The sequence below is a fragment of the Ciconia boyciana genome, chromosome 6 (genome assembly GCF_034638445.1).
Source record: "Ciconia boyciana chromosome 6, ASM3463844v1, whole genome shotgun sequence".
Classification (NCBI taxonomy): Eukaryota; Metazoa; Chordata; class Aves; order Ciconiiformes; family Ciconiidae; genus Ciconia; species Ciconia boyciana.
This window is the reverse complement of record NC_132939.1, coordinates 8,211,729-8,230,733: the sequence shown is the minus strand read 5'-3', so window position 1 is coordinate 8,230,733 and position 19,005 is coordinate 8,211,729. Positions and strand designations below refer to the sequence as shown.

General features: G+C 44.2%; 1 long non-coding RNA gene across 1 annotated transcript; it reads left to right on the top strand.

The window, feature by feature from the left end:
- Positions 1 to 12,622: 12,622 nt before the first annotated feature.
- On the top strand, positions 12,623 to 15,415 carry LOC140653571 (uncharacterized). The gene is made up of 3 exons (XR_012043157.1): positions 12,623 to 12,720; positions 14,015 to 14,089; positions 15,359 to 15,415. It is a non-coding gene; the product is annotated as an uncharacterized lncRNA (long non-coding RNA).
- The last annotated feature ends 3,590 nt before the right edge of the window (positions 15,416 to 19,005 follow it).

The window sequence follows — 19,005 nt, the reverse complement described above, 5'->3', positions numbered from 1 at the left end:
AATTTGTGGGCAAAACTAAGAATCAAAATCTAACCCACTAGACCGAGCTTTAATACTCATAACATTTAGACTTATTTAACTATACTGCCTGGACCTGTATAAACACCTCCTCCCCAAACTAGCCCCTTTTCCTACCCTACGTATCTTGCACTGAGAGCTTCTGCTACATTACCTGTTGCAACTATTACTAGAGAGCACCAGAAAGTTGAAATAATTGGCACAGATTTTTTTGTTAGAACTGCTCTTATCTCATGACTTAAAATTACCCTCTGTCACTTTGTAGTTATTCTTTTAACCAAAGTTCTTATTGAAATATTTCTAAACAAAAGAACAGCTTGTGGTAAGCAGATTTTTTTTGGCCTCATATTTTGATCCATAGGACTGTGGAAATATTTAACTTTAAAAAAAACCCAGAAAAATGAATAAAGCCAAGGCCATTTATAAAGTAAAATGCTTTTTCATTTGAAAGCTCTCTCTACTTGCCCACTTGCAGGAGTGGGGATTGCACGTGTGCATTGGGCTTCGGGGATCCGAGTTTTCCACCAAAAAGAGAATGAGATGCTTCTTCTGAATTGTGCCTCATAACTAAATTAATTTTGTTTCAGAGATACTGCAAATGACAGAGATAAAGATTTTACAGAAAGATTTCATGATATTTCCCTTTCTCGTTCCTGGTCGAATATTGGGAAACTTGACCTAATTCAGAGCAGGAATACTCTTTCAAGTGGGCTTCAGTGGACAAAAGATGCCTTGCTCCTACTCCTCGGAGGTAAAGAAAGCAAGCAGGCTTTCATATCGCTGTAGCCTTTCCCCTACAGCAGGTTCAGAGTGCACGCTTAAATCTGCAAAGGGAGGATGCCCAGCTTTCCCTTGCCGTTTCAAAATGAACAAACAAAACTTTTAGCTTGCTCGTACCAAGCAGCCACCTTTTTGTGTGGCAGAAGATGGCTTTTGACTGACTGACACGGCAGGTGCTGCGGGAGCCAAGACAATTCTGCATTTCAACTGATTGTTGTCACTACCAAAGCCTATTATCTAGGGTAATAAAGTTTAAGATTAAGGGGATTCTGCATGTTTGTGTTATTCTCCACAAAGCTTATCTTCTAATAGACCAGCTGCTTTATTACACTTCGCCCACCCGTTCTCATTGTATAGAGAAGCCACATGTACGAATGGGAACGCACTGAGGCAGACCTTGGCTACCAGCTGGGAATATCGTATCGCCTTCAGCCTCCATCTGGGAGTATTCAGTTACCAGCAGTTGCCAGCTGGGAATGTCGCATCTTCCACCTTGCCCAGCAAAGCACATCGCGTTATTGTCAGGCCTCTGCCAAGACCACAACCCGGTTGTGTTCCCACTCTTCTTCATGACTTGGGTGCTCCATGTGCAACTGCTCTGGCTCTGCTGGCCCATGGTGACCATGCCTGCTTCGTACTAGAGATGCAAGTATTCAGATGAAAAAGTCTCCTCATTCTGTTCTCTGGCATGTGCCCTTGGGGAGAAAATGTTAAACATCTGTAGCAGAAAGTACTCAAATGAAACTGCCAACCATTCATCACTCAGAGAATTTATGGATGTCTTTCCCTCAAGTCTCAAACCTTGCATTCACTGAAGGCCATAACATGGAGATATTATTGCCATGTATCTTATCCCAAACAGGGAATTAACTAACCTCAGGTCGGGGCGGGGGGGCATGGAGAGATACTTTGTGTCGTCGTCCCCCCCTTTTTTTTTCTTCTCTAGATATATCCTAGATGCATTTTAGGAAATAGGATCTGCCAGTGTAACATCCTGCCTTCCTCACAGCGTATGTTGGGAACATTAAAATAACATTAGCATTTCACTTTAGATCCAAAGAGCTTGGAGTGTTTCAGAGGGATAGAAGCAGACTGGAGGAACGGGCCAACAGAAACCTTACAAAATTCAGCAAGGACAAACGCAAACTCCTGCACTTCGGAGGGACCAACCCTGTGATACAGTACTGGGGAGCAGCCAGGCTGAAAAAAGCAGTGGGGCATGGGAGGCAGTGAGCTGAACATGCGCCAGCCGTGCGCCGTGGCAGCACGGGCGGCCAGCAGCGTCGGGGCTGTATTCGAAAGAGCACGGCCAGTAGATGAAGTGATTAGACCCCTGTCCTTGGCACTTGTTAGACCATACCTGTAATATTGTGTCCAGTTCTGGGGCCTCCGATGTAAGCAAGACGAAGAAACTATGAGCTACGAAAATGATTTTATCTGGCTTCTGTGTTACCATTTGATTCTGCAATAGGAGTGTCCTTAACACCCCCCCGATAATGCAATGGGGAGAATGCAATAGCATGTCAACCCCAAAGACCCTGTCCTTCATTCAAGGCACTCTGTATCAGATCTTATGATACCTTTTAGCTCCAAAATGAAGACTAGGGCTGACAGTTTTGGTCTTTGGGGACAGCATTACCTTTAATTAGCAGATAAGACTACCCCTAACTTAGAAACTCAGTAGTCTTTGGGATTGACATAGCAAAGCCAGAATAAACTACCCTGAGGTTTGAGAACAGCTTCAAATATCACTTATTTCCATCCCTGATTCAGACACACTGTCTTCATATTGGCTCAAGAAAACAAGCACATCAAAGATCAATATACTTTAGGGAACAGGTGGGAGGAAGAGAAGAAGAGTAATGGTGAGATGATTCTCATATTTCTTTGGGGCATATTAATATTTCCTTGGCCACAAAACATAGATCACAGGTGTCCTCAACTCCGGAATAAGGTAGGTCTTTGTTGCAAGGTGCATAATACTTGAATGAGCTGGGAGCCATGCAGGTACTTTTAGCAGGTCCCAAACATTTATTGGGAAAACAGGAAGAAAGAGTGGCAACGGGGAGCCAAAACAGCCTGCATGGGTGGGAGGACTTGGGCTCCCAAGGGTTCTGGGACATCTGCAACAGTAATGCACGCTAACAGACATAGGCAATACTGTGCATCACTCTGCAAACTCGGAGCCATAGATAAGGAGACCGGGTGAGAATTAACCAAATATCAACAAAAAAGCCAAAAGACTATCAAAGAGGAGATTTTCCCTTCAGTAATTCACTTTTGGGAAAGATCTAGCTCGTCTGACTAGGAATTGAGATCAGAGCACAGAGTGCTCTGGTACGCTGTACACCGTAGTGACAATACCACAGTTCAGACTCCCGTAAGCTGCTTTATCATAAGGCAACAGCACTTAATTTAGCTCTTAATAAAAAGTGTCAGAAGATTAAGACCAAGCTGAAGATTTCTACTGCCATCCTGGGATTTAGAGGTTATACTGAAATCATTAATACAACCACTGTTTGAACCCTTTTGATCACCAAGTATTAAATTCATCCATAAGTACATAAATCCTAGGAAGCAGGAAAGCGGAGCTACCCAGCATCGACGGTCCTTTTTCACTTGCTTTTCTCATCATTGCCTGTGCTTGTAATGTCTTTCAATCATCTCCTGAACTGCACAAAGAACCAGTGCTACAGTCCCTCCCCATAAAATGCCATCCTAAATTCTCTTAGAAGCTCCGTTTTCTTATTTCAGACTCTCTCAGAGCATGCATTAAAATCCCAGGTGGCTTAGTTCCCTCCCCAGGGCTCCTGGGCATGCTTTGTGCCACCTCTGCGCACAGAGAAGCGGGCTTGGCTTTGCCCCCTGCTCCGTGTAGCCAGCAGGTGTTTCTCGGGGGCATTTAAATGATGCTGATGAGTCTAGGTACATTTGCAGTATCCCCAGTCGCGATAGCCCAGCTGAGCCAATGCTGTGTGCTGAAAGGGGGTGAGACAGATTTCATGGGTCAATGTAGGAATGTCCCTCCTCGTTCCCCTGGGGAGTTCAGGTACGCTATGCATTCCTGCACTGAAAGCCTGGCTGTATGTTAGGGGAGGCTGCGAGATGAGATGCTGCCATCCCTCCTTCCCGTCTGCGTGGGCAGGAGCAGAGGCAGAGGTCTGGTTCAAACACAGGACAGGGCAGCACCCGCTCTACTCAGGTTTTTGGCGAATGCCAGTCCTTCTTTTTCATGCTATTATCTTGCTAGTGTGTATGGCTTTTGGATTTATCCCTGAAGATTTTATTCTGTGTTTTATTATGATGTTGACTCCACAGCTATGAGTTACTCATCTGCTGGCAGAGCTGACTTAAGAGAGGTGTTCTGGCTGGCACATGCCACCACGGTAGGTCTGGTTGTAGGTCCAACCACCTTATCCCTGTGCCACGGTGATAAAGAAGAAAGCCTTTTTTTTTTCTTTTTAATAAAACGAGTGACTAATATAAAAACCACCCTCTAAAGCGAGAAGACCCCAAACTGTTTATTACAACAAAGTCTACAATGGAAGTGGATGAGTAAGCGCAGCAGTCACGGAACTCTAATAGCAATTTTTGTTGTTGTTGTTTTAGAAGTTCTTAACAAACATTTCTAAATGAGACAAAGGATTATGCTAATGAGCCTGCTGAGTTGACACTGCCTTTCCACAGCCGCAGCTTTTAAGACAATAGCCACGTTTTCTTCTAAAAACAACTCACTCATTAGAAGAAAGACCTCCAGAACACACGGATTCTCAGAGAGAAACAATTCCTCTAATTATATTTTCTATTCCACTTTATGGAGTATTTGGATAAAACTGTCACTCCACAAGATTATGCCATTGTTTCATATCCTTTCTTTTCACATCCTTTTCTACCCTTAAAATGAAGAGTCGTATGAAACCTCTATTTACAATTGCAGAAAACTGTTGTTTTGGATTTTTTTTAAGCGCCCCTCACCACAGCACTGACAGCTCAGGTTAGATTATGGAATCTCTTAGGAAGTGAAATGGTCTTAGTAATGCTTTTGACTTTCATTACTCAGCCAGATTGTGGAGTCTATCAATTATACCCACATTGACACGCTGGAGAATTAATTGGCGCGTTTGACAAGGACAGCTATTACCCCGTGTTGTTCTGACAGCTGGGTTTGATATCAGAAATTTGTCAACCTTCCCCTTCACGTGAGCTGCTGGAGGAACAGTTGAGTAGATCAGGCGAGGACATTGCAAGATTTTTTTTTCCCTCTACAATCTCAACATCTGGTGATAACCTAAACCCTAAATAAAATCATGGACATTCATAACATCAATAAGCAAACAGTATGCCAGACCTTTGCTATAAAACAATCTCCTGTCTGGGCTGACAAAGCATTCAACGAGTCAGAAAACTAATTTATTATCAGAAAAGTTAGCACCTTTCAGTAATGACTTTCTATGTGTCCTTCAAGTGCCAGTTATACTTACTGGGTGGAAGTATTTTAAGTTTATCTGAGTTTGGGGACTGGTGGTTACAAGACAGCTGATAACTTGAACTTCACCTCGCTTAGGATCAGGGGCAAGATTTGAGTTACAGTTGGATGTAAATAGTTCTGGGCACAGAGCACCTTGCCCCTGCTGCTTGCTGGCTACCGCTGCCCCACTTTGAGACAGTTTCCAATAATTTCTCATTTTCTTTCTTTGCTGTGACTGCTCATAAGAGCTTTTCCCTTGCCTTTGAAGACCAGATTAGAGAACTACTTAGTATTTTAACGAAGAAAACAACATGCAGGCGTGCTCCCCCCTGGAGCTGGCAGAGGCTCACTGGCCTCACAGCCTTAGTCTTAGTCTTAGTGCTCCCTCCTCCAGAGGGAAACACCTCAGCTGCTCCCCAGCTCAGCGAGAGATCGTCCCTTTCTCGGTGAAGAGCAAAAGCCAAGCCTTGGCTTTGCCCCCTCCGCACCCCACCGATGGGCACAGAGAGGAAGAAATGCCCTTGCAGCCAGCAGTCCCTCTCCGAGCCTGAGCAGAGAGCAATGAAAACAGACTTACTCTCGCAGCCTAAAGCAGCTTAGGAGCGAACCCTCAGACACGTAACTTCATTAGGTCTGGAGTTTAGCACCAGTCATGCTCAAAAGTTAATTTGTAAACAATTAGCATATGGTAAAGCTATTAGAGAGTCAAGACTTACAGCAGCTCTGTAAAATGGAAAAAAAAAGAGCCCAAAACTTCCTAATTCCCCAGCTCAGCAAACAAGTACCAGCTACTTGGCTTTCCTAAGGCCAGGTGGCAAATTGCAGCTGTACCGGGGAGCGAACCAGATGCTTTGGGGCAGTCCTTCAGCCACAAAGGAAGTTGTTTTTTTTCTTGAAATAGAATGATTTTATTTTTTTTAATAGCAATCTGGAGAACAGGTTATCGGCATCCGTTACCCTAAGAATGCAGACATGGACGGGCTTTCAGCCGGGCTCTGAAAGGGTCTAAATCCATGGGGAGACTGGTCTGTCTAGCTGGTGGCACCGTGAGAGCAGAGTCCAAGCCTGCCAGCTGGCCGCTCCAGGCAGCGCTCCGGACTTCACTGGTCCCGCATTTTGGAAGACGGCACGGTCAACGGAGAGCGGCCCAGAACTGCCTGAACTGGCCAGCAAAGGACGTCTGAGTCCCCATCTCAGCGCTCTCCTTCCAAGCAAGCGAAGCATTTGTCTCCACGTAGATAATCACTATAAATCCTTTCTCCGCAACTCTGGCTCCCTTCCTTGAGAAAACACAACGAAGAGGAGCTGCTCCCCTCCACCCATTAGCCAGTAATCCCTGGGTTAATTGTGGGTCTTGATAGGATTTCAGCACAAGCTATGTACTGAAGCGCACAGCACTCTGAAGATTTCAGCAAACTGGCTATGCCAAGAGCGTTTAGAAAGATTTATTGGGAGGCACTTAAACACCTAAGGAATTAAAGCACAGTGGCTGGGTGGCAACAGAGCGGGAGGACGGAGGTCTCGTTACTTGCTAGGCAGTTAGATGGTTAAGGGGTTTTTTGCACTTTCCCACCCTCCCCACACTAAGAAGCCTTTAAATCTGTGTTTCTTGATATTACACTTGCTGCTCAGAAGACCAAAAAGGACTTAATTTTTAAATATTGTCAAGATCATGGCATGGTGAAGCATTGCTATCCTGGATAGTGTTTGGCTAAAAGCTTCAAAATGTCGAATGACCATATTATCATTAGATCTGGAAATTACTGGTCTTTTAAAAAGATAATAAGGCAGCCAGGTTTTTATTTGTGCCTTACTAGTTTTGGTAGTAAGTGGTATACAGTAAAGATTCAATCATCCAAAGCTTGGTGAAAAGATACATAGGAATTACTATTACAGTGTTTATGACTGTTGAGGGGAAATAGCTGGGACCAGCTCATTTATTTTCTTTGACCAAGTCACATGGTGGACGGCAAATTCATTTCATCCAACACACAGACACGTGGTTAACACCAAACTTCTTTGGCAGCCAGTCCAAGAAAAGTAAAGTTAAAAAAGTAAAGATCTTGTTATAACACATTAAAAAAACCTAGCAGAACGCGTTCTGGCAGGCTCAGTCCCACAGATTCTTGTAGGAAAAATTTGCCTCATGGAAGTCAGTTGTTCCACTTATGTGACCGGGGGCTGTTGGCATGTGCAAGGGTTTCCAAAGCTCACCTGCAGGGCTGCTTGCTTTCCACTGGAACAAGCACCGTGCTACATGCCTGCCTCGGCCTCCTACCATAAACAGTGGACTCCTGGATGGCTTCTTGTTCTGCATTTTATCCCAGAAAAACCTAAGATGGGGGAAGAATGCAAGGGCAGCAGCTTGCTTATTCCTTCTACATCTGGCTGCAAAGCTGGTAAGTGATAAATTGTTTGCAAAGAGCTGGCAATGTGCAATGGACAAAACATATCCCAATCTCTGCAAGTTTGGTGATATCACCTCTGAATTAAATGGATGATTTAAAAAGACGATTCAATCAGCGAGCAGAGAAAGTTGCAAAAATTAAATGCAGTTTAATGGTGAAACCTTTTCATTTTTGAGGCACTACATTAAATTATGCAGCTGTACATCAAACTAACTTTCAAGTCAAAGTGACCTTTGGTTAAGGTATATTGAAATAATCTTATTTTATGAAATATTTGTTAGGGGAAAAAAACCCCACATGACATACATAGATTTTGCCATTTCAGATCCTTGTCTTACTAAATTAAAAAATACAGCCTTGTAAGGGTTCGTTAGCAGCAAAAGAAGCACAGGGATACATACACTTAGTGTGATCACACGAAGTGTTAAATTACCTGAGCCAGAACTGCAGTAGTAGATTTCTTTTAGAAAAAGGATGGTCAAGTAGACATAGGCAGTAAGATTACCTTTAAAATGTTTTACTGTAGACCTAAAATAGCTACCCAGCTTTAAAAAAAAAGAGAGAGAGAAGGGGAGGTGGGAAAAGAGAGAGAGAACATAATTTCAAAACCCTTAGCTTATTTTTAATTTATAGTCCTTGGAAAAAAAATAAGTGGATAGCCCAATCATTTATATGCCTGGGCAAAAGCAATACATCTATATAAAAGTACAGTGATATATTTCTGTTGCTAGTTTAATGTGCTGCTCTGTGCCCTGCGTGTTCTGATTCATTGGAGAGCAGCAATCATGTCGACAGGAGCTGTTCTTCAGTTCCCATCAGCGACAACTAAAGGCCAATTCAAGGTTGTGGTGGGGTCATGAATCTAACATAGTCACTGATAGAACAATTTCCCTTCCGCGTGACACCGTCGGTGGGACACAGAGGGAATATACGGCAAGGACTGCTGCAGGTATGTCTTTTTATTCCCATCACTCCTCTCCCCCCACCCCCCTCTTTTTTTATTTTTAATTTTTGGCGATGGTCTGCGCTGTTAACAAGGAGCCTCTGGGGAATACAGAATCAGTCAGTGGAAAATAATAAGAAGGGAAACTTCTAAGCCTTTAAGAAACCAGCATACTCCTGGCCTCTGTGCAGGGCAACTCAGCAACATCAGCTCAGTTTGAAAGCTGGATCCACCCCAAGACAATACGAGTTGTACCTCCCTGCCAGTCTTATAAACAAGAAAGATGCTGAACCAAACTCCACAGTGATTTCACCTCTGGTCCAGCACCCTTTGAATTAAGTAAAGAGGCATTTTTACCTGGACATAACTCCACCAGAGTCACTAACCTTCTGCAGTATGAAAATCAGACCTGAATTTTGCCTGACAACGCTATTCTTCTCACACGCTGAAGCCCGTAGTGACCCTTGCAGGGGACTTGGCACAAGATTTGAACAAGTCACAAAAAAAAGAGCCAACTCCCGCTATTGTTTCTGCCATACATGTCCCAGGGAGAGCAGATTTTGGGCCAGATGAGTAATATTTCATTCTCATGCCGCTATTAGTCATCACGAGACTGTACAGTTAATACGGCGTGGCTTAGCCCTGCAAATTCTAACCACCCAGCGTGGGGCTGATGTTGAGGAGCAACTGCATTGCAGCTGATAGAAATACCAAATGCAGTAAGCTTTACATTTTGAAAAATTGCTTCCAGTACCTCAAGGCTGCAGACTATACTCTTTTCTGCCTTCCCTATTAGAAGAAGCAGACCTGTAAAATGTGGATTTGCAGATTTTGTTAGAAAGAGACTACACAGTACTACAGTTCATTTGCAATCGATGTTTAAATGATGCTAGAAAGAGCTGCAGACCACCAGTTCAAAATCTAAAATAATCAGCTACAGCAAGGTGCACAGTTATACTCGATGCTTTGTATTTCCCATATCTTGAAAGCCAAAAGCCTAGGTCATAGCCGCAGTGCATATGGATAGGACCAAGCTTTTCTTATGACCAAATTTTCCTCCCTTGTGCATTATGCTCATTCACACCTGGAGGAAGGCCACGCTGCAGAGGTCTCTGAAGGCCATAAGTGAACTTGACCTTGCTGAGGCTCAAGTCCTCCTTCAGTGGGCTGAGCACAGAAGGGCTGAAAGAACGACGACCCTTCCTATTGACATGGATGCTGTTCAGCAAGGGCGTTGGGAGCTCAGGCAGCCTGCGGGGTTGAGCCTGCTCTCCGGTTCGGTCTTCCCCTTCTTATACAAATGCACCAGGCACAGCTTGGCGAAGATGGGGAAGAGGGAGCTGCAGCAGTACCAGAAAGCAGGGGGAGCCCCGAGAGGAGCTCTGCTCTCTTGGGGGATCTACCCAGCTTCCTAGCGAATGTCTTGCAAATGAAGTTCTGCCCTCCCTTTACAATAAGGGCGTTCCCTCCTTGTTTTAAGCAGCTTCAAAGCTAGATGAGCCTCAGTCTGCCATTTCCTTTTGATCCCCAAGACAATTTCAATGATAGTTTACACAGAAACACAAACAGGACCCATTTTAGGTATCTAAACAAAATGTGGGTCCTCTCCTTGTCTCTACTGCTATGGCCTTTAAGACTTTTCAAACCATTGGCATTTCACAGATCAGCATTAGGAAACTTAAACGCACCTTGGCTTGCATGTTGGTGTGAGGATCCTTGGCACGAGGAGCACGGGGGTTTCACACAAGTCGTGCGATGGATCCAGCACAGCCTCAAGCCCCGCTGAGGCCTCAGTACAGCCAGCAGTGTTATAGCGTATTTGGACGGTATTTTGGTGGGCTCCCCAGAGTCAGCACAAGGGCTTGCAACCATGTCCCTTGCACGGTTAGCACCGTGACTAGGACCTCGGTGGAGGCTGAAAGGAAGGACCTTGCTCTGAGCACTCTTAAATTGGTAGGCAAAGGCGCGGGGGGAGGTCACCTGCTCTTTTGCAATGGTTGGTTTCACAGGCATTGCTAGTACATCTGCTCACACACTGATATTAAACCACAGACTTTGAATGAGATAAATTGACCCTTTTTCAGTGCCAATGATTGCTCAACAACATGCAAAGCAGCTTTGCCTCTGCCTGGATTTGGATGGGTCCGTGAAGCTCCAGACAACCTTCTCAGTCCCAGAGACGGTCCTTCTCGAGCATTGGCAAAGCAAAGCCTGAAAAGTGATAGTGGGTCTGTGTGTATGCCGGGGTATAAATATAAGGCTTCAGAGCCTAGAAAATATAAGGCTTCAGAGCCTAGAGTTGTCCCACAGTTACCAGCTGCAAATACTAAAATCACAGTGTTTCTGGAAACATTGAAACCAAATTAAGAAAATGTTCAAATCTAAAAATATAGCTGTAATTTAAAATTCCCTTTAATAGAATTTTATTCCTGCACTTATTGGAGATATTTATAGATAGTGTAAAAAAAGGGACTGGAAATTTGTATTTATGAGTAACAAGGAAGAGCTGTAAATGGAAAGAAGAGAGGCTGTGCAACATTCCTGCTGAAATGCAGGCTTCCCCAACAGCGTTCCATCAAGGATGTTAGCTCTTGCCCACTAGCTCTTGACTCTGGCTCAGGCTCTGTCAGCTGTACGCAGCTGTGTTTAAGCATGTGATGGTTTTTTACTCTTGTTTATACTGTTATAGTTGCTCCTAATCCAACTGGCTGCAGATAAGATCACAGCATGCATTTGAACTCAAAGGTGAAAGCACACATCTTTATCCTCTTACTGACCAGCTTCGACGTGTGTGTGGACATCTGTCACGGGTGAAGAACATGGAGGGTCTAAACCCTCTTGTCCTCAGGCATTACAGCTACGCTCAGTTTTTAGCCTTTCTTTGGGCAGGATCTTTTGCCATATTGATTTCACTTGCATTAAAAATTCTTCTCTGGAAATGAAAGACTTGGATCTGTCTCATTATTTTAGATCTGAGCTGGCAACTGAGTTAATATTAAAATGACATACACACGCAAATCACATTTCCTACGTTACAAATAACTGGAGCAAAGCGAATATACCAACATTAATAATTTACCTTATGAGCTTAGCTCCTTTTTCTTTTTTCTGGAACTTCCACAAGCAGATTGCAACTTCCTCCAATTTATTAATTATTCAAATTCAGGCAACAATTTAAAAGAAAATGTTTACCTACCATATAGCTTGCATTTTGCTTCCATTTTCACTACTCAGTATTTGTAACAAAGTGTTAGTCACAATTGTGTAATTAAATCACATAATTTCTGGTCCTCAGCTAAATCAAAATGTAATACTTCTGGGAAAAAATACTGCCCGTGTGTCTATAAAAATCAAGTTTCTACAAATAGTCTTGTCTATGTTGAATTTCATCTACATTCATTCAGACTAACAACTCAACTGCTCAGATGTTTAGCAAATGATCATTAAAATAGGCAAACCAGCTTTATTTCCTTGCTTGTCTGTAAAGAAAGAAAACACATTTTCTTTCCTTTAGCAGTCTATAATCTATTCTGCTCCACCGTTCTTCCCCTTCCTCCTGGTTCTGCAGGTGCCATTAACAAATAAAAGGCTACCGACGACAGCTGTCTTTCAGCTAGCTTTTGTTCACTCCCTAGAAGCAGCCTTTGGGTTTCTGCACATCCATGGGCCACAGCTGGAAACCAATACTAAACCCAAGAAACCTCGGGTATCAGAAGCAGAACAATGAATCTTCTTTCACTCTCCCCCCAGTTCTTGGTTTGTTTTAATTTTTCTTACCCAGGACAAGTTCTTTCATCCCTTTTTATTTTTGTGGTTAATTTCTAATCATATTCCTCATTTATTGGGGGCTAACAAGACATGAAACCTGTACATAGAAGCTTAAAAGGCACCAAACAGCCCTTTGCCACTTGTCCCTATTTGATTTTCAACTAAGCATTCAGGTGCTCTTCGCCCTTTCAGAAATCTCCGCCATCGTGGTAGGATGCAATTTCTTTCCATTACAACCGGGAAGACAGCGTCCCCAGCCCTAAGTCCTTACCGCATACCGCAAACCCAAACAGAAGACCAAATTTGATCAGACATCGTCCCCTTGCGTGAACAGCGTAAGTTATTTCGTCAAGCCTGCGTGGTTTCTGTGAGGTGAGCCACCCAGCTGGCTCCTGATTACTGGGCTGAGTATCTGTACCTTCAAATGAGAATAGAAATAAATATACACAGACAAAAAAAATCTGTCCTAGGAGACAGCATTACTAAAGCATACTTAGGAGAGGTTTCTCTCTGCTGCTCCTCTATAATGACAGCATAACTTTCAGCTGTCTGCCACAGCGATCACTGAACGTGATCAAATTGCGTATGAAACCCGTAGACTGCTCTGTTAGACACCGTAAGGATTAAACGTGCATGCCATCCGGGCAGCTGTTCCAGCACAAGCACTGCAAGTCCTACAACGGGAGATGGACTCCTACCAAAAAGTAATTATTACTTATGGAATTAACATAGCGAATATGCAATACCAGGTGACAGCTGTATGCAAACTGCAGACCTTCCATTGCTAAAGCATAAGCGGTTGCTCTTCGTAAGAGCGAGGTATGACTCTGCAGCCTTGTCAATAGGGCTTGTGCACAGCAGACGCCGGCTACCCTGGCCACCGCTGGCAGGAGTTGTTAGATCCCTCCAAGGTCTGTCCCAGGTTCGGCCAGGCACTTCCAGCAGCTGCTGGATCATAAGGCATATATGTGATTCAGGCATGCAAGAAGGCTTCATTCCGTGGAGGATTTCTGCCAGCATGGTCTTTGATGCCACTAAATGAATGCAAAGATTTTAACACCGCTTTGCACGGGTACGGCTCGTAGAAATGAGCAAAGGCTTTTCCAGAGCAGAGCTGAGTCACGGCAGGAACCACGCTGCTGTTGAGAGGGATGTGCGAAGGCAGGGTCCGCAGCAGGCATGCCAGCTCTCGGCGGGCAGGGATCTCTTCTTCTAAATCTATTCCGCCTTCTGAACTGCAGTGCTCTCTCTGCATTTTTGGAGGAGACAGAATAGATTTAGAAAGTGGCTGCTTATCGATTTATAGTCTTTATGCTGGACATAGCTTTTTATTAAAGAAAGCAGATACTCAATAGTGTTAACTAGTAATGGGAATTGACTTTTCACTAATTGCACGAACCTGGCATTAATACACTTTAATAGAAAATAGGCCTGTGCACTCCAGATCAATCCAAAAGTTTTTCCTGACTATGCTACAGACAAAGGACTCCAACACCACCACCATGGCTAAATAAGACATTTTATTTATTTATTTATTATTCCTCCAATTATCAAGATAAGGACATATCTCCAGGGAAGGAGGGAAACGCTTTAACTCGCCTGCTCGTCTGCTGTTTGTTTGCTCCATAGGGATCCTCATTTCCCGGTGTGCTATTCTGCCCCGCTCGCCTGGTTTGTACACGGAGGAGATTTTGTCTGCCTCAGGTACAGTGGGATGCAGGCAGAATAAATGTCCTGGAAATAAGGCTGACATTTAGAAATAAACCAATTTATTATTTAATGAATATTATAAATATTTATAAATAAATATATTTTTTTAGTATTATTATAGGCTTGTTTTAAATGCTAATGTTAATTTTATGTTAATGTTAGGAAGCAAATTCTCTATGTGTTCAGCTTCGCCTTCTGGTTTCTCATTAGAGGAGCACAAGGGGATTAACAGCTCTGCCCTGCTGAGCACCCTCTCCCTCCCCAGCCCTTCGCCTCCAGCCAGCCCTCTCTTGAGCCACTCCTGCACTTGAAAAGCTCCAGCATCCGCAAGAGCAGTCCCTGCCTGGCGATCTTGCTGGGTTTCTCTCTTTTTGTCCAGAGACTGTGTAGCCACCGAAGTAATTCTCTGTGACAAAAAGGTTGCCGGTTGTTCAAAACCCCTCAAGGTTATCTCAGGCGCGTAGCTCCCCAGGGCTCAGCGGCTGGTTGCTGAGAAGATACCATGAGTTTGTGGGGTACAGCAGAGGAAAGCTAGCATGCTCAGTTACAAACATTGCATTTTTCACCCAAGTGTTGTCAATAATTTTGAACATTTACTAAAATAAGTCTTGCTCTCATTATGCAGTTTACATTTAGTTTGCATTGCCTGTCAGCCACCTCCATAAAAATGTTGAAGACAGACAAAATGGGCTCAAGACTCAGTCACCGTCCCACTGAAGCTCTCGTAGAAAATGAGAGTATATGCTCTCACAGCAAACAGTGGTTCAAAGTGGAGCAAATTGGAGTCCCGGCCCCTTTTAGGCACTATTACCAGTCAAATAAAGCAGCTAATAATAAAGGATTGCTGGTTTATTTCATGCACTTAAATAAAACAGATTGGCCAAACCTCACTAATGGTTTGTGACACTCGAGCGTTACACCAGCGGGCTCCCGGAGACAGGCCCCTGCAGACACGCAGAATTTTCACCAGCTTCAGCCTTCTAAAGGGTGCAAGTCCGTGACTCTAGCTGAATAAAGTTTGAAGCACCCTTACTTTTATAACTGCCCCTCCCATAGTTATCGGCTGCTTTTAGATCTCCCTTTAGCCTCCTCTGAGCCAACTGAAAAAAAGCCCGGTTCCCTGGGGCACTGGCAGTGACACGGGGGCTGACAAAGGGTAATGCTAATTAACGCTTCATGCTAGTTAATGATGTACGCTTGTGTCATGAGAAAATAATTTTTAGCTCCTTGTAGTTCAGACAGCTTGACTTCTTCTGTTGCCAGCCTCCCACCAAACGGACCCTGAGATGAGCCGGGATACAGCAACGCTGAATTTGTCCCCACAGAGGCGAAAGCAGCTCTGAAAAAGGAATCCTAAACTTCTGAAAACTTCTGACTCACCACAACACCCCTTGTATGACAGAACCAAACTGCAGAGGGAAACTTGCTCCGCAGGGGAGGGGGTACTCTGAAGCCCCTCTCTAGGCTAGTCCCAGTGGCCTCGGCTCTGTGACTCTTGGAGAGCATCGCAGGAGCAGCCCCGGCCCCCCGGCCCTGGCCGTCGGGCTGCTCCTAGCCGCCGTGCTTGGGCACAGGAGGACGCAGGAAGGCAGGAGGTCCCCTCTGGCAGGGCTTCAGGCTGAGCATGGAGATTTGCCATCTGAAAGGACAGCGAACGTGGCCTTGCAGGCAGCTAAAGGGCCCCCTCGGGATGCAGTACAAACCTACTCGTTCAGCTCCGTTTTGGCCCGCGTCACAGGGATGAAAACCCGGAGCCACGCCACCGGAGTCGGTTTGTTTGGATTGCTGCAGGGCTGCAGCGGAGAGCTGGACCCATCTATAGCAGCGGAGATTGCTGCACCTCGCTGGCGGGCTGAACTTGCACTCAGGGACTGAAGGCTCTGCTTGCACCTCGCCTGCCACACCGAATCCCTTCTGCTGGGGAGACAACCCGCCCTGGTCCTCGTCGTGGCTACCCTGGAGCGCCCTGCTAAACATGCTCCATAGCCACCCAGCAAAGCGTTGAGCACTCTGTAATTATTTTTTTTTTCTTCTGTATTTTGTTGCTGATAGTTTGTCAAAGAAATGAGAAATCAAACTACAGCTCAGTATTAAGAAAATAATAACAGTTTACCATGGCTACTATTTAAAAGCATGTTGTGATACTGCCTGTAAAACACTACTAATATATTGTTACTATCCTAGCCTGAAGTGAATGTATGCAATTATTAATCAGTGATAAAGCCACCTATTTGTCCCCTTTTCCTAATATGGCAGTTTCTACACAAAGAGCCACTCTACTCATAATGCCAGACCTTTAGTTGCTTCTGGATACCTGCAGATATGCAGAGTAACTTGCCCCACAGGAACATTTTATTTAGTAAGACAGGACTTAGAAGTGAAAGGGTAACCATTTCTGATCATAACCTTGGCTTTGCACTTCTAGTAATTATCCTTTAATTGCATTACCCTATTTGAAATAGAGTTGTAATTGGAAAAAAACAATTTGACATTCCCTGATGCCTACTCTGACATGCATTATTTGCTTTTTATTCAAATATAAATGGTCTCTATAATACTATCAAAGAAAGAGGAAAAATAAAGCAAAATTGAAATGTCAGTAGCAATTTCTGACATGTGAGAAGCGTCATCAACTAGTGCTGGATGGTAGGCAAAGGTTTTCAACTCACTTTAAAAAAAAAAAAAAGTGACATTAGCAGAGTCAGAGGAAAGGAGAAATGTAAAGGGGGAAAGAGCTACAGCTCCGTTCCTCCAGGAGCTCTCTCTGTTGCACATGGTAATATCAAAATACCAAGCCAGCTACCAGCTGTAACTGAGTGATGAATGGGCCTTTCAGATTACGCTGAAGCAGAAGATGCAGAAGGATAATTTCCAACCTTCCAGTTAACTGTTGAATAATTGTTAAGGCCAATGAAAGTCAATGAAACGCAGGTCCCCTTTACTCGTACCTTACGGGACAGAACATCCACTTAGGTAGAAAAGTGGTTTTACATCTTCCTTCTTGGGCAGATTCAGACAAATCCACTCGGATCAGTGGTGACTCACAGCATGTCATTTGCACCTTGTATTTCTGAGAGGTGAGCTCCGACGAGTTTGGCTGGATCAACTGCATATACGGTCCTATATGCACTCGCACATACACACACAGCTTTACCGAGATTCGGACGAAGTAAAAACTACCTGATGGGGTTCAGGCTCTGAATCAGCCTTAGACCATTTGGGGCACTGTGCCCCAAAATCTAATTTAATGATTAAAAACATTAAAAATGAAATAAATTACAGGTACAAAGCTAGTGAGTTAGGTTCTGCCATTCTGGAGGAAAAAATATTACTTAAAAATAAGGAATCGGTATGTGCTCAGACAGTACAGGAGGAAAACCGTGGCTCAGCATGTTACCCCAGTTTGGGACGGAGGTACCCGGTTGGGGTGGGGGGCATGCATGTGGAGCTGGACGTTGCAGTTCACTCACATCGGAGGAGGAACTGCAGACATCTTCTGCAGCGATTCCTATGATGGATGTCCTTTGTCAGCGGCCCTGCATTCTCATTTGCTCCAAACCAGATCAAGCCCAATGTTTTACTTCAAAGAGTCAGCAGTTCACAGGCAAGAAATTAACACAGGGGAGTCATAAAGCAGAGCAGTTGGCACAGACTAGGCTGATCAATTGTGCCTTTCTGGTTTTTTGATAAAAGCGAAAACAAACCCAAAACACAACAGTAGGAAGAAAACCTTCTCTTGAGAAAAATAAAATTCTGGGTTTGCTAGAGATATAACCAGCCTTCATTAATGTAAGTTAATTACTCTGTGCTTTTTACCCAGCTAGTTTATTATGACAACATCCAACACAAAGCATATGAGAAGTCACCTATTCTACCTCTCCATGTTGGCTGCCTTGTCCCTGTCTCCAAGCCTGACTCTGAACTCCAACGGGAAGCCCAAATATTTAAGGCCAGACCCAGGCATTTGGCACTTAACATTTCATAGGGACTTCAGGCTTCCCCGGACCTGGTCTTTAGGGGACAATCCTGTAAAGGTTACCCAAACATTTTATTTTGGGACTCCAGCAGCAGCAGGAGATTTTACTTCAGGCGTACACTGGTGGTTGCTCTGTAGCTGCCTTCCACAGTGGCTTCTTAAGATCATAGGACCTCGGCCCCAGGCTCTATTCCTGGGTCAGAACAAAAGCATACATAAGAGGTGAGGGTGAAGGGTGTCTTTGTCCCAACAGTCCTGTCAGCTTCAGCGCTTTATCATGACACATTTCACTTGTGCAGAGCCCATCTATTTGCTTGGCCTGCTTACCCACCTATATAATTTCACTGAAGTCAACAGGACTTAATACGAGCTCAGTACCGAGACAGAACAGCTTGCTGTTGCCAATGAAACACAGAAACAAACTGGCTTGATAGAACTGTGTAGCTGAGATCTGGGCCCCCTCAGTGATGATCTGAGGAGCCTGTACAATTTAAGGAGTCTGGCGTGAGGTTAAGCATACTATGCAAGTATATTTAACAGAGGAATAACTCTGATTTTTCTCTTTTCTTAGAGATTGAGCTGAAATTCCCAGGAAGCAGCACGAAGATAACAACTGAAAACTAAGCTGAAATATAATCGTCACTCTAATACCTATTAAGAAGAGCTGGGTGTCAGGAGAAAGGTTGCACCAACGCTGAAGTGAGCTGGCAGGATCCAGCCCATCTGATTGGAAACTGCCAAGGGAGTCGCCTGCCAGAGCACCACCCTGCTATAAAACAGAAGGAAAGGAGCAGCTTGGAGGTTTGATGGTGGAGGGGTTTCTGTTTGTTTCTTCTTTTTTGGGATTTTTTGTATTACAAACTTGTAATAGAAAATGAAGTGAGGAGAAAACTCATTCTCTTGATTACGTCTGGATTATCAGGTACTCCTAGGA